This window comes from Amborella trichopoda, chromosome 3, assembly GCF_054954075.1.
Source record: "Amborella trichopoda isolate Santa Cruz 75 chromosome 3, AtrichopodaSantaCruz75HAP2 v2.0, whole genome shotgun sequence".
NCBI classification, from domain to species: Eukaryota; Viridiplantae; Streptophyta; class Magnoliopsida; order Amborellales; family Amborellaceae; genus Amborella; species Amborella trichopoda.
Genome location: NC_142338.1, coordinates 58,611,989 through 58,629,575, shown reverse-complemented (window position 1 = coordinate 58,629,575; position 17,587 = coordinate 58,611,989).

Below are 17,587 nucleotides of genomic sequence, written 5' to 3'. Positions count from 1 at the left end.
AAATGGCCATAGCCCGCCACCCAAGGCTACACCCTTGGTTTTTAGGGCGGGGCAGGGCTGAGCAAATGGCCATGGCCGGCCCCACCTGGAATGTAAAACTCCATATGTGTAGCTCATTCAATCCTTGCTTTAATGAAATCAATCTGAAAACCATAACGAGGTCAAAGTGTGAATTATAATTTTGCTCTTTCGCCATTAGTTGGCCGTTATAGTGGGGTAAACGGTTGTTTTGAACCCAGTTACGTTTTCATTACTTGTGGGTTCCATGGTGGGACTGTAAGAAGAAGGATAGTGTGGCATGATTCAAAACATAAAACAATCAGTCTCCTGAAAAGATTATATACACCAATATACAGTTGCTCCCTAAAGAGGAACCTTGTCTAGGACTATTGTCAAGGCCCCTTAATTTTGGGTTGTATGACTTACTTAATCAAGCGTCCAATCAAATTGAGAAGTATATAAAGAGGCTATTTATTTTTAGTACAAGGAGTTCACAATCATTCTTGTCCATTAGATCTTGAATCCGGTAGTTATAAGTGTATTATTGGCTAGACTCAAAATTCAAAACAATATCTTTTAACCTTCGTGGCACACTCTAAGCCATCCAATTTAACATGTAAGGGTCACGAGTGGTTGTGATCTCCAACAATAATAAATGATCTTATTATATACAATTTCATAAAAAAATCACGTGCACCAAAATATACAACACTAACAAAAAAAAAAAAGTTACCACATAAAATATAGATTAAAAAGGCGCTGAGAGAATGATAAGGGAGCCATAATAAGCATGTAGATCTAAGGATTAGCAATGGGCCTTGCAACCTATCCCCACCTCGTCAACCTTGAAAACTGGGAACTGGGTAATGAATATGGCTTAAGGGCTAGGCTGAGGCCGTGCCACCATGATCCAAGGGTTGAGCTGGACCAGGGTTAGGGCCATAATGGGGGGTGGCTGGCCCTGCCATTTCCATATATTTTTTTATTTTTATTTTATTTTATTGGGCCCGATGAGGCCCGACCAGGCTTCAACATGGCTTAAGCTAGATTCCTTTTGGGCTGGCTAAAGTTGTACTGGGCTTGTGCCGACCCTATAGGACCCAGGTTGAGCATGGGTCATGACCGGCATTAGACCGTAAAAAATGCCTATAAATTCTGGTGATGTAGTGATTCCTCGAGCCAAACACAAGTGTTACTTTTCCCCATAGGCTTCAACTTATGAGGTCTAAACTTTCGGCGAACAAACGTGCTCCAAAGAAAAGAAAACAATGCAATATACTTCCATGAAAAGTATATAAAGAGACCATTTACTTTATTCATGTCCACTAGATTCTAAACTCAGGTTGGTGGTTGTAAGTGTGTCATAGATTAGATTTAAAATTCAAAAAAAAAAAATTTAAACTTTGTAATACACTTTAAGCTATTGAATTTGACATCTAATAGCTATAGCGATTTTGACCTCTAATAATAATAAAAAACTCTTACACTCATTTGAAAATAGAGTCCACCGCTACCTGAAACATGGACGTAGTTAAAGTTAATAGGAGTATGTTGAAGATCAGGAAAGCAAAGCCTGGCTCCACAGAATTAGCATTACATTGTCATCTTTCTGTCATCCATTTATCTCTCTCTTGAAAAGCATGTCTGGATAGAATTGTAATATCCATTTCCCTCTCTATTAAGAAGCATGTCTCGAGAGAATTACATCTTCCATCTCTCTCTCATCCATACATCTCTCTCCTCAACTTTTTTACTTTTGTGCTTTGTAGTGTATTGGTTGCTTGACTTTTGGGGTTAGAATGTTGACAAGTGGCTTCTCAAAAAGCTCGGATGAATGAAACCTTCCCCACAACATCATCAGATGCCAAAAGTCAAGAGCGGTGTTATAACTTTCTAAACCTCCACTCCATGTTGTGTCAAAATCAAGAAGAACTCCTTTCTCGTGGTTCATTTGGAAATTGCTTCCTAACAGTCGGTGAACGCTCATGCGCATCAAAGTCTCCTCTCATTTTTCTTTATCCCCCTCCCTCCCACTTTTCCCGCACCACTGTTTTAAATTCAAAATAGTGAGGTGGATCGTTCACCTATTTATACATGTCAAATTGTTTAATAAGTGAAAATGATTGTAACTTTTATGTACAAAAGATAAATTGTTTTTTATAATCTCTATATCTTTTTTCACTACTTCTAATCTTGCCGTTTTGGGTTTTTTTTTATTTTTGTTTAGGCTGCCATTTGAACCAACTTAACCCAGTTAAATATCTAGTCAAATCAATTTTTAAAGCCGGGTCAAACTAATTTGATTGGCAATTAGATCGATTTTGACCGTATTAAACCCCTCACCAGTTTGATGATCAATTTATCCTTCATAACACTAATTTAACCATACAAAATGTCTATTGTCAAGGAACAACAGACAACTTTATTAACATAACAGCGGTTACAGAATGGCAAGATGCCTGTTGTATTGAGTTTCAAGGTTAAGTTGAAACAAGGACTATAGATAATACCGCTGTTTTTTTTTTTTTGGGTTATTTTTTGAAAGGGTGCACATATGGTGGTCCAATCGATCTTAAGTGTGCATTTGGGTCTTGAGACTAAAACACTTAGGTACGGGAATATGTATAACCTAAAATTTCCTCAAATCATCTTAGACGCATTTTAAGATCAATTTGACGAGAAAAAAAAATAAAATATAAAATAACTAAACATTGTTCAAATCTAACATCAATCAAAATGGACGGCCCTTAGAGGTGGTTTGCCACATGGGGAATTTTTTTATCCCCAACATGTGCTTTCTAATGGATTTTAGAATGAGATAAATACATTATGAGAGTTTTACGGCCATCCAATTCTTCCACCAAGGCCCTTGAGCCATGAAAACAAACGTACAATTTGGTCCAGCGGGAGCCCCAAATCAATTTCATTACTTTCAAGACAACATCATTACGTACAATTATAAGATTAGTGGTCCCATTTGGTGACAAGGACCAAGAACTCCAGACGCACATAAAAAATCGTTTCTCCTTTTGCTGATATTTTTTTCATGATTATCAAGGTCTTTAAAAACATTGATCCGAATCGGAATCCTTCAATCCATATTAGAAATAGCTAGCATTGGTCTACTTCCCAAGAACCAGCTAGTTATGTTAAGGAACCTGCTGATCCGGCCCCATTTTTATTTTTTCAATTTTTATTTTTTTTTATATTTTTAAATTTTTTATGGGCTGGTTCACTCAATCGTTAATCCTTCGTTCCGGACCGGTTTCCCAATGGGTAATCCAAGCCACACTCTTCATTAATGATTACAATTTACTTTTGTTACATTTAACAATAAAAATAAAAAGGTAGAAGAAAAAAAAGAAAGAAGATGATTACATTTACTTTTGTCTGTATTACTAACCCAAAATAATGAACTTGATGAAATGGAGTTTGATTTGAGTTGTGGATAGGGAATCTAGCTTATTTAATTTGATTATCTAATTGTAATCTTCATCTAAGTTTTAACATGGTGACTCCTTATTTTAAATTAAATTTGAATCCATAGTTACCACTACTTGTTCCGGCATGGGATGATGAAAAATTTTTCTAATGTTTACTATGGAACCACGTGGTCGTATTTCTTGAATAGATGCTGCCATTTGCTGTGGAGTGGACGGGGATGTGATGCGTCAGTTGAAATATGGACACCTTTCAAAAATCCTCTTTAGAGATGGATTTTGGATCAAAAACTTTATAAGTCAATAATTTTGATTACCACCATCATAAATTCGAAAAAAGAAAAAAGAAAAAGAATTTGAACGATTTTAGTAGCTATTGTAAATATTTTTTTAGGACTGTTTATTTTAAGCAAGATAGTTTCATGCGGGTTGGACCGCATTTCTACATATACAGTCCATAAAGTGTAAAGCATCCACTTTAAAGATGGATGCATATAGGTGTCCCATCTAAAAACAATAAAAACTAACGATCCAAATGTTTTTTTTATTAGAATTATTATTTTTAGTTATTTGTTTATTTATTTCATATTCATGATTTTCCTGTTAGAGATTATATGTCCTTAAAAATTAAGTCTTAAAATCCATCTAAAAAATAGATTTATTAAGCGACGTGCATTTCTACATATGCAGGCTTGGCTGCATAAAAACCGGGTCCTTATTTTAATTCTTCACAGAGCATCAAATTTGTATTTTTCGTTTTTTTTTTTTGCTTTTTTAACTGTAAATTTATGGATCGAAAGAGGAAATGTATCTAGAGTGACAGAATGAGTTTAAAAAATGTCTGTAAAATAGATATTTGGAATGCGACTGCACTTGAATAGGCTCCCCAAGAAACATGCCAAAGCATTTCCCCATGGAATTGGTGTGTTTGCAGTAAGGAGTTCTCGAAACTCTATTATGCATTATACAAAGAAAAGGCTTATATGCGGCACGCCCATATATAAACTAGATGAAAATCCTTTTGGAAACCTAGGCTTGGCTTGGCTTGGGTGTGGTGGGAGGTGTTTTTTTGTTACTCCCAGGGGTGATGTGCTTTTCGTTTACCTAGTGGTGTTGTTCCGACTAATAATAATTATTTGTTATAGCGGCTGGGGATTCGGCAAACGTTATTAATTGGTACAATAGGGTTGACAGACCTCCTAGGAATTTGAGGGGTGAACGGATGGAGGTTTCGGAATTTTTTTTTTTTTTTTTTTTCTCGTACGGTTGTGTATAGGTACTCAAACTAGCGTGAACCATTTATTTATTTATTTATATATATATATATATATATATATATATATATATATATATATATATATATATATATATATATATATATATATATATGGTGAGTGATGAGATATTGGCCATCTTTATAGCTGATTATTTGTTCTAATGAGGATAATTACTCGATTCCACTACCATATATCGCAACTATCTATGTTGGACACTTGTACCTGAACTTCATACACAAAGTATTGGCCCTTATCTCTATTTTTAATGGCCCATGTGGCCGGGCCTGGGCAAAAAATTATGGGACGAGGGTCGGTCCATGGCCGAGCCACCATGCACTGATGATAGGGTTACGCCGGATTGAGGCCAACGCCATGATAGGGCTAGCCCAGCGCGGCTCTATACATCTTTTGGTTCCCTCATTTTATACAAAGTTAAGAAAAAAAAAAAAAAAAAATTTACAGGGGGCGGGCCTGGGCCGAGGCTTCCTCCCCAGGGTCAGCCGGGCTAGAGAGGGTAGGGCTGGCCTGGCCTGGGCTCAACTCGTTGCGAAGCCTACAGTTGACATTGGAATATAAGAGAACGTAACGTTTTGATTAATGTCGGTGTGGTCTTTTCATTTTCCTTTAAAACGTTTACTTCCTACAAGTGACCACGCAGGTGTGGACCTGCAAATGTGGTTGGGACAATATAAGAGGTTGACTTCCATTTGATTCTGCCGTGAGGCGATGGACACTAAAACATGAAACCTCCGTTTCCCCAGACTGGGGAGCCCCTCTCTCTCTCTCTCTCTCTCTCTCTTTTGAAGGTTCCTCTCTCTCTAACACACTTTCTTTCTCTCTCTAAAACACACTTTCTCTCTTTCTGAAAGTGCCCACTCGCTCACTCTATGCTCTGAATCCACCAAGGTCTTGTAGTATCCAGCCCTGATACAATACAGTAGGGCCCTTTGATGAGATGTCAAGATCCAATCTTTTTGTGATAATGTAGTGTTGTTGGTCGGACAAATTGAGAGTGCATAATTGAGGAGAATGGGGTCACCGTGATGAGGATCGCAAAACTATTCTCAACGAACTAAGGGCAGGGCAGGGCAGGGAAGGGCAGGGCAGGACATGTGCATGTGAGGTTCATCGAATAGCATAAAAATGTGTATCTTTTCTTTTGAATTGAGCCCAAAATTCATCAAGACCAAGTAAGTGGGGGGAAGGTAATGGAATGACCACGTCTTAGTGTGATAGAGCCATAAAGTAGAAGAGAGCAGCTAGCTCACTATGAGAAACAAATTGGTCGGAAAGGATGAGAGAGAGAGGTAGGTTGGAACCCATATCACTTATCATCCTTCACAAGGCAAAAGTAAGAGGGAGAGAGAGGACCCACAATTCTGGTGGGCTGGCTCCTTAGAGAGAGCGGGAGAGGCAAGGCCATGGAAATTGGAAGTACTTTTTTGGGTTGTTAATGGAAGTCCTTTCTCTCTGTTTGTGTCCGAGAGAGAGCGAGCATAGGCTAAAAGGCAAAATTGTGCATTTTGGAGAGAGAGAGAGAGAGTTAGTGAGAGAGATGTTGGGATCGATGGTGGTGAAAATACAACAGGGGTTTATCAAACTAACGGCTATTGCGCCCAAAATATCACAAAACCACAAACGAAACTATATAACATCAAAGCAAAATCTCCTCAACCAAATCATCATCTCCCTTGATGTCTCTATCAATGACTCAACTCGGCTTCAACATGACGATTATTGTCCTTGGTTTTTTATTTATTTTTCAAAGTATAACAATATTTTTATTTATGATCAGGTTTTTTTGCAATAGCAGTAAGTAACATTCTTGCCTCTATGACTTGGACTTACATCTGCTATGAAATTTATCTCAATTAAATCCAAAGTGTTGATCTGTATGTTGTGTTTTTCTATTTCTCGCTATCAATGTTTGATTTGATTCAACAAGCATTTGTGTGGATGTTTTTTTTAGTCTATTCATTTAACAATGAAGCAACAACATATTTCAAATTAAACTTGTTTACTATTGTATTAGTCATAGTGTTGACCAATGCATCCCAAGTAGTAGGTAAATGCAAACATAAAATTCCTGACTTTCAAATACCCTAATTGTGTATAAATGAAATTAAATTCACTCACATTTGCTCTAATTGTTACACCTTTTTTTATTTTCAAAAGAAACAACTTTTTCACAGCATACATTTTATTTACACAGGAGGGTTGCTCAAAAGGTTGCCCAAGCTCTGTCGATGTTTTATTTTGACAAACATTAAATAAAATTGAGGGTGAAATACAAGGTCTAATGGTTGCCAAACATTGTCGATCAAAAAATATCTCATTCCCGGTCTTCTATTTCTACAGGCACGGCCTCTTTTGGAGAATTATGCGAGGTTTTATTTACTAATTTGATAGAGATTACAAGAGAGATTGAGTTCCAAAACTCCAATTTATAAAAGCTTTAACTATCTCAAAACAAGATCCAAATACACAATGATGTGCATTTTTTTTCTCTAGAATTGAGGCTGTAATAGGATCCTAAAAACCCAAGTAGATATTCCAATACCCCCACTTTCTCTCTTTACAAAATGGGGCACATCAGTACCCGCCACGAGCTCTCTCCTTTTCTTTATTTTTTTTAGCTCTAGACAACGAGGTTAAAGCCCTTTCTACGTGGATGTTTACGAGACACTACGTCTTTTGGATTAAAAACCAATTTAATGGTTTAGAAATAAAAAAAAATAATAATAATAATAAATAAAATGAAATCCAGGTGCGATTTGACTTCACACATGCAACCAAAGAATAAGCCAAATGACAAAGCCGAACATGTTGGAGTGAGACAGAGAATAGGCCAAAAGGCAAAGCCGTGCATATTGGAGAGAGAGGGAGAAATAGAGAAAGTAGGCTAAATAGCAAAAGCTCAGCATGTTGGGGGGAGAGAGAATATAGGCTAAAAAGCAAAGCCCAGCTTGTTGGAAGTCATTATGTTTGAGTTTTATGTGTGTTTTAGAGAGAGAACCACTCATGCAGCATGGAGGTGTGTGACTGGGGACCTAGAATTAATATAAAAAAATGCGGCCACAAGGAAAAATGATGGAGGATGGGAAAGGGATCTTGGAATTAAGAAGAAGTGAAAAGTTTGGAATTAAAGCAAACACACCTCCCCTTGCAACCCCCTCCCCCCACCCCGCATCTCCATCATTCCAATGACCAACCCCACTACTAATGTTTCTGCTTTTTTCTATTTCCTCCTGAGATTCCAGAACTTGGGAAAACCTAATTTTGCTTATCAAACCTCGAGAATCATCTCACAATTTTTATTCATTTTATGGCTCTGTGGTTACAATCATATCTCTCTCTCATTTGTGATTCTTTGGAGCCAGCAGTTATCAGAAGGCGGCAATGCAAGCCCCACCTTTGGTGATGGACACGCTTTTGGAGTGGACGACCCTAGCCACAATGCATCAATAATTTGTTTTTCCATGAAACATTGAATCCCTTGGGGGGACGTTGCTGGATGGTTGTGTGTATGGCATTTTGACGTGTTAGGTGCCCGTTGTCGTTCTTATCCGATCGGATTTTTATTTGATTTACTTAGTCGAACCAATGGGATTAAATTTTAAAATACTACGAATGTTAAAAGCTATAAAATATATTATAAAATATTGTTCAACTAGTTAAAACCAATTGGCCCCTGTCTTACCAAAAGTGTTAGGATTCAAATCCACTTTTAGGTGCATAAATTGAAACCTCGAATATTGGACAACAGCCCAACCCAACTAGGTTTCACTTGGACCTAGAACCGGTTCAAGAAATTTAAAAAATAAAAAATTTAATCGATATATTGTCTATTTATACCCGATCCAATATCCAAATCATTTGGACTCGGACTTGAGCCCTTTAGATCCAACACATGGACATGTTTCGAGTCCACAGGACCTGATTGCCACCTCTATCTACTAGGATAGTGTACTTAATCGACTACAAAAACTCTAGCAAGAGCACAAACTTGATACAAGCACGAAAAACAAAACATAAAGATTACAAGAACACAACGACTGTCATAATTCACCCCAAAAATTTACACCTCTATCTACTAGGATAGTGTACTTAATCGACTACAAAAACTCTAGCAAGAGCACAAACTTGATACAAGCACGAAAAACAAAACATAAAGATTACAAGAACACAACGACTGCCATAATTCACCCCAAAAATTTACATTCATGGGTATGACGAACTAAAATTTGTCATACTAATAAGAATTACATCACATATTTTGAGGCATAGAGTTATTTCTCTAGCCTTCCACAAAACCTAGTCGCTCAACCCTTATAGCCTAGCTCTCCTGACCAACATCACTTCCTATCTTCCATCTCTATGCCACAACTAACCCTTGTCCAGGAAGAGAATTTTGAGGGCAACCCTTGTCTAAGAAGAGAATTTTGAGGGAAACTGCCAAAATCTTTATTGGAACCCATTCTCTACAAGAAAACACCTTCTCACTGTCAGAGTCACCGTCACAATATTGGTCTTACCCAATGGTTGCAAACTCGGCGGTCCAACTCGAAACCGGCTGGTCAAACTAGAACCAGGCACTAGCCAATCTAGTTTGGGCCAATTTTGGTGGTTTGAAAGAGTATTTTTTTGAAAAAATATCCTATTAACTCCTATTTTGAACCCTATATCTCATTAGACCCTAGAGTTGAAAATATTACTTGTAAGCAAAATGATTCCATCTTTTCTATCTTCCAACCCCCTAAACCCTTTTGACAATGTATTATTGACCTCAACGACTTATGAAATGACTCTATCTCTCTCTCTAAAACTCTATCTCTCTCACATCATCGTCTCTCTCTCAAAACTCCATCTCTCTCTAAAACCCAAACGCCATCTCTCTCTTACATAATCGTCTCTCTCTCTCTCAAAACTCCATCTCTCTCCCTAAAACTCAACTCATCTCTCTTCCTAAAACTCAAACTCCATCTATCTCTCTAAAATTTTATCTCTTTCTAAAACCCAAACTCTATCTCTCTCTCTCTCTTTAAAACTTCATCTCTTTCACACATAAGAAAGTGTGCTCATGTTCGAACTCAAGCTAAACCCTTTAGCTGGTAAACTCACCGAGAAGCAAAGAGAGATAGATGGAGTTTTAGAGGGAGAGAGATGGAGTTTGAATAGGATGTCATTTTAGTGTTTGTTTGGGTAAAAACTTTATGGTCAAAGGGGTCCAGGGGGTTGTAAGATAGAAAAGATGAAGACATTTTGCTTAAAAGTAATATTTTCAATTCTCGGATCTCATGAGATATGGAAGTTAAAAATAGGGGATAAAGAGATATTTTTTCTTTTTTTTAAAAAAAAATCAAAACAAATATATAAAATTCTAAAAAAAACGAATTTGTTTGTAATGTGTTTTTTAATGTATTTTATCATTTTTGCAAAGATTGGAAAGTGTCTCGGCCATGAATACTTTCTTTTACATATGTCCATCTTTTTTAAAAAAAATTCAAAAATACCCATGGGCACAAATTGATTTTTTAAAGAAAAAGTATTTCATGCTGCGGGGAGTACATTACTACAGTTGCACTCCCCGAGGCATAAAGCATCTACCTTAAAGATGGATGCAAATAAATGGTCTATCGAAAAATAATTGAAACTAACTGTCTATACATTTTCTTAATAGAATTATTATTTTTAATTTTAAAAATTTATTTATTTTTTCATATTCATTATCTCTATGTTAGAGATTATACATCCTTAAAAATTAGGTCAAAAAATCCATCCCAGAAATAGATTTTTAAGAGATGACTCATTTCCACATGGACTCTTATTTAAACTTTGATTCGTGCTGATCTCGAGATGAGATTTGCTCAAATCTTAGCATAAACTTAGTTAATTTTATGAAAAATAGAGAGAGTGGAATCCCTCAAATTATAGGTCCAAGAATAGTACAGATCTATTCAGATATGATCATTTATAGATTCCACTGGGAACGCCAGCTTCTAGATCTGTGTATTTTACATTAAAAATTCCTTAAAAACTTGATAAAACCATAAATAACAGACAATACAGAAAATAAACCTAAATTGAATGGGAAAATTAACTAGAATTGAAGATCGGAATGGAACTTACCTCTAGGGACCTGGAACTCGGAGTTTCGGGCTTGGATCTGACCGTGCTTCTGATTTGTGCCACCATCTCCTTTTAGATGCATATGTTTGTTGGAATCAATATCTAAGGTATTTTTATCTAGATCTAACGTTCTTAATGCCGGGGGGAAAGTTCGGGAATTTTTTATAGTGTTTACCTAGATTTTTCTAAGGGTTTAGGAGGTTTTTCCCTAGGTTTTTAAGGTTTTTTTAGGCTTCTATGTTTAAATCCAAGTTTTTGGATTTACTGGGATTTTTCCTAATTTTTTTTGAATTTTTTAAGGGGTTTTCCTATTTCTGGTATTCTAGGCTATTTTTGGGTTATTTTTCCAATTTCAAGAATTTCTAAGGATTTCTTGGTCTCTCCTTTTATACGACTCAATTTGCTATTTTTCTTGATTTTTTTGAATTTTTTTGAGTTTATCTGGAATTGTTTGGCTTTATAATCAAGAAAACACCCATTTTACTGCATCATCAGGCCTAACTGAGCCTGTGATGCTTTGGGGGCATGCCCGATGCGCCGCGTGTCCAATTCAGGCGATTCTTAGACCGTTGGAAAGCTATTGGGTTCTATATCGACTTGAGATGGATTTTTAAGCAATTTTGGGATAATTATATTGGGTCTAAGTTGTCTATGGTCTACTGGGATTTGTGTGGTCCATTGGGCTCACAATCGAGGTTTTTAGGAGTTCCCTAAACCATAATTTCGAGGGGGTGTCTACAACTCATAGAAAGCATGTTTTATTTTTTAAAATCTTTTTTTTTTACTACTTCTCAACTTCATTTTGATATGTTTTGTTCAATCATACTTTAAACACAATTTTCATATTTTTTGAGATTTGTTTTTGTATTTCTTTTATTTTTTAACACTTTTTTGGACCAATGGAGACATGCCTAGTTATGCCGGTTGAACTGGGCGGTTACCAGCTACTCGGACCTCGTCGTTGGCCGGTTTCTAAAAGCCGGTTCGATTTTTTGAATATTAGTATTACCTCTTTATCCTACCCCTCTCTCTAGTAGAAGCCACCTATCCCTTATGGTGGTACACATGTATTCTTTTCTCTCCTCTTCCATGTATATAAGGTTAGAAGTCTAGTACCACACAGGAAACTTCCCATAAATTTCACATAGATCTCAAAAACTAAGAGATGTACCTAAGAGTTCTAATCTTGTTGTACTTCTATTTTCTTTACCTAATCTTGAACCTACTTATACTTGGATTTGTATGCTAATCACCATCCAACAAAAACTAGTCAAATAATATTCTTAAGGAAAAGTATACAATGAGACCATTTACCTTTGGTACAAGGTAATCACAATTAATCTTGATCATTAGATGTGAAATTGGATGGTTCCATTTATTTTATTGACTATGAACAAACTTCAAAAAAATAATAATTGAACTTTGTGACCCACCCAAACTATCAAATTTCACATCAGATGGTTATAAATAATTATGACTTCCTTATATCAAAAGTAAATAGTCTTATTGCATATAATTCCTATTCTTAATTAGTTTTCGCTAAACCCACTTTTTGTTTTCGACCTTGTTGTCTAAAACACAGGTTGATGGTCCAACTGGTCTGTCTTGTAGCTAACCACACTTTTGCTTTGGACCAGTCCAAAACACTTATCGGTGGTCCAACTGGTCTGTCTTATGTTCTTGAAAACACTGCGTGAGCATTGGTTCAAAAAGTTTGATTTGAAACCACTTCAAAAAATACAAAGGTCACCTAAAATCATCATTGCGAAGTAACAAATATTATGATCGATTTCCTTTTAGAAAGAAGAACTCAAAAGTCCTCATATTTAACAGGAAAGAAAATGGATGATCCACATTTAATCTCGGAGAAATTTCAATTTGGTGGTCCTTTTTACTTCCAAGTCAAGTTTCTCTTTTTCCCCGAGATAGAACTTCATCTTTCTGTTTTTGGGGTCCTGCAAAGGCATTTACTGAGAAGTTTGATCCTTGGGTTCATAGGAACAATTTGTTGCTCAGGACAACCTAATCTTTTTGCTTTCTATTTTTATTGGGTGCCGTTTGTATAAGGTTGCCACCGTCCATTTTACTTGTACAACGCCGATTTGATACATCTTTTAAGAATGTGTCAATACATGGCATAGAATAAGCGTCATTTGTGTTTACATATCTCAATTTTGAAGCACACATTCTTTGTATGATATTTTTTTATTTTTTATTATTTTCAAAATATAAAAAGTTAAAGCCATTTTCATCTTTTAAACTGGAAAAATTGTTGTTGTTTACATAAGTTAATTTTAAAAACCTTCCCATCTTTTAAACTGGGAAAATTGTTGGTGTTTACATAAGTTAATTTTAAAAACCTTCCCATGTTTACGTAAAAGCTGATACGTTGAAAAAGCCAATTCCCTAATCTACTTGAAAAAACGGGTAGGGCCTTATCGAATTTTTTTTAAAAATGGCCATTGTTTTTTTTTTTTCAAAATAAAAGTAGTTTAGAATAATAAATTAAAAAAATTGAATTAATGATCAGCCTATTAGTTTTTGGTTCGTCAATGTTATGATGCAACCTGGAATTTGACTATAATAAATTTTTTATGAATAAAATTCAGAATTACTAAGTAATAGTTTTGGTGAAATGATTTGTTGTTGTTGGGGCACACGAATTGTATATTTAAATGTAAATGTGAACTGCACAAAATATTTGATACACAGAGACATATATATATATATATATATATATATATGTGGGATAATCTAAAGTTCACAACCTTTCAAATTACAAAGTTTAATGATAGAATGAGTTGTGATGAGTAGATTTACTACTTTATGGTTTATTTTTTTTAAAAAAAATTACTTTTGTGATATCTTATTCATAAGAGATAAAGTTGAAATTTTTACTAAAAGACAAATTCACTTTACAAATAAAGTTTTAGGACACTAACTTTCAAAATACCATTGTACTTTTATAAAAATTTTAATTTTTATCTTGCTTAATGATTAAATTACCTATTAAAATAATTTTTAAAAATACACTCATCACAACCTCTTTTAATATTTACCCTTCTATAGACAACCATTCTTTAAAGTTTTTAAGAACTCGTATATACATATATATATATATATATTGTACAAAACATGTCGTGTCCAGATAGTGTCTTTTGGGATTCACATTTCTTAAACTCGCATCTATGCCACAATTAGACTCGCTTGCTTGTTTCAATGTAACAGAGAAGCTATGCAAAAGGAGCTTTTTCTCGCTGGGAAACTGTCTATATCCCAGCTCTCTGTGCTTTTTATTTTTGGTTGTGAAGTTGTAGTAATTGAAAATGAAATATATATTACTAACGTCAAATGCTAACTCCTCAAGCCCAAGATTGATTCTTAAAATCCTTAGTGCTTATTTTCATTGGTACATATAGTCATGCAACATACTGTTTACTTTCTCCTATGAGTTATAAAAAAAAAAAAACTACTCACGTAGATGTTTTTTTATTTGAAATTTTGGGATCCACTTTACAATCAATAAATATTTTTTTTAAATAATATATATAGATTTTAAGTTCTTTTAACATTTATATTTGGTTGTCCAAAATTAGATAATCTACATTCATTTTTAGGATATTGTATTTTCATATTAGTAGAAAGTATACTTTCCTTGTTGAAGTTGGTCGCTATGTTGAAGAGATTACTTCCCTTTGGGAGCTTACCCTGTTTGGGAATGGGGAACGTGTGGAAATATAGAGCCCCACATTTCTACACTTATCGCCAATTTTGTGCTGATTTCTCAAAAAAATGGGGAAATTGTGAGATCCCCATATACCCTTTTATTTATCTGACCTCACAGGCAATCTCCCTTATCAATATCTATCTATTTCCTTAAGCTCTAGCCTAAGCTTTTTTAAGTTTTCATAGATAAGTTACCAAACACGGGTCTTCAGCTTCCAGGAATAGTTTTCTATTTCTTCCTTATTGACAGGTTTCCCATTACACATAGAATATCCAAAAAACACAGCTTTCTCAGTTACCAAACAGGGCCTAAAAAACTCCTACATTGAGATTTACTCGAGCAAATCGACAGCACGCTCCCAGGAAATATACCAAATTTCATATATGCTCAGGCATTCCCAGCCATCTAATATAAATAGATAGACGGCAGCTGGGTGTGAATCGCGCCCATTAAATTTGATGAATACTCCACAGTGGTACAAAAAGTATTGTTTAGTACCCAATGCTAATGTCGTTTGCTTTCACCATAGTTGCCCCTTCCCAATTCGATTTTTTTTAAATTATTTTGTGAAATTTAAAAATAATCCCAATATTTCATATTTTATACTTGTTTATTACTTTTTTTTATATATCATATTAAGCTCAAATTTTGGGTGTTCATACTTTCACCATTATGCATGTGTATTAATTTTTAATGGTAAATTTACAGAAATCACCATATTTTGTATAGGTATTGGGCTTATTTTATTTGGTTATTTTTATATTTTTCACATATGCATGAGGTGGGAACTGTGGACACACAAAATTTGAGCTCAATCCTATAAACAAGAAAGAAGATAAAATTAAATTTCACAATCGGTATTAGAAATTGAGTTTAGAACCATCGTAGGGATTTTCGATGACAAAAGTGCTTTCCGGATGAGGATTTGAGGTGAGTTTTCATTTTGTTTGCATAAAACCTAGGCCTCATAGAAACTGCATCCAAAAACAAATAAAATCCCATCATTCACCCGTGTTAAATTTCAACTTCCCCCCCCCCCCCCCCCCCCCCCCCCCTCCCCCCCAAAAAAAAAAAAAAAAAGTGGGTAAGTTCATCTATCTTAGGTAACTTTGCTTCGAATTTTTTTTTGATAAATTATAGTTTTTGAATGGGGTTGGGGGCATTAGTGGTTAGGGCGCGGATGCCTCAAAATAATGTCCCACCCTCTGCTCCTAGTGTTAACGTAAAAACAAAACAACAACAAAAGAAAAGCGAAAAACAAAAAACAAAAACAAAAACAAAAACAAAAGAACAGCGAAAAACAAAAAACAAAAACAAAAACAAAAACAAAAAAACAAAAACAAAACAAAACGTTAAGAGTGCTTTATCACACAAATCGATAGGCAATCCCACAGACATAGAAAAGAGAGAGGGCGATGGAAAGGCCAAAAAAAGTAGTGGCCTGTGTAAAGTTGACATAGAAAAGAGAGAGGGCGATGGAAAGGCAAAAATTTGAAAATAAGCATACGAGTGGCGGTGCATTTTTTAGGGAAAAATTCCTCTAATTGTGATTTAGAATAAAGAGCAGCCACACCTCCACTTCTTTTTAACAAAAGATTCCATCAATTGAGAGGAACTTCACTTCTATCTCCTCATATCAAGGAATCTTACACTCTAAAATTTAAGAGGTCCAATAAGCTATAGCGTTGTTAACGGGCCAGGTTGGGGCCGGATCAGCCCTAGCTCGAGCCCGGCCCAAAATAGTGTAAGCAGGCCATGCAGGTTCTATATAAATATTGATAAAAAACCAATGTCTTTCACCTGTTTTGTTTGTTATTGAACCAGCATCGGATAAGATAGGCATCAAATCTTTGTCAAGAATCAATCTAGTCTAGAGCTAGATCCATTGCTTAAGCTGATAGAGAAGACCCAAACTCTTTTGGTAAGTGCGCGTCATATTCTCGATCCATTGAAAATTGTCTCTCTTTAAATAAGGCAATGTGTTATTATGTATACAAACAATAACACAAGAAAAAACAAGAGTTTTCTTCTTTTTGGCTGAATATTAGTACAAAAGAAAACATAAGCATGTCGATAGCATGTTTATGTATGTATGATCAAATGCATGAAACATAACAGCGTTCTGGGACTCGGCCCAGACCACATGGACTCTGCACCCTGCCTAGACGAGTTTTTACTGGCCAAGTCACCCTTTTTAAAAACTCCTAAAAAATACTAACTTTGTGAAAATGGAAAGACTAGGAAAACCCTAGAGAGAGAAAAAGAACACCCGCATTCTCCATTCAATACCACGATACAGATTTTATATTACACAGCAGTGTATATATATATATATATATATATATATATATATATATATATATATATATATATATATATATATATATATATATATATATATATATATATATATATATATATATATATATATATATATATATATATATATATATATATATACAATGGATGAAAATACCCTTGAGGATAAATAATGAAAGAATAACCTAGACAATGTTATGAAAGACAGTAAAAAGACAATCTCTTTCTTAACACCCCCCTCAAGCCGATCATGCGCCTTATGCATCGAGAGCTTATCTGTGGACTCGTGGTGTCTTGGTCTTGTTAGGGCTTTAGTAAACATGTCTGCGAGCACTTGAGATGAAGGAACAAAGGTCATGGAAATAGAGCCTGATACAACCTTTTCTCTAATGAAGTGGGTGTTAGTATGGACGATAGGATTAGTAGCTAGTCGCATGGCACTTTGATTATAACAAGCTAGAGTTGTTGGCTTAATTGTGGAAACACTAATTCCCTTAAGAAGCATACCTAGCCAAGTAATTTTTGTTGTGACAATACCCATTGCCATATATTCAGACTATGTACTGGATTTGGATATTGAGCCCTGCTTTTTACTACTCCAGGAAATTAAACCATTCTTCAAAAAGTTTGTAATGGACCTCGATCATTAGGGCACCCAACCCAATCAGCATCAGAATAGGCTTTTAGGTCAGGTG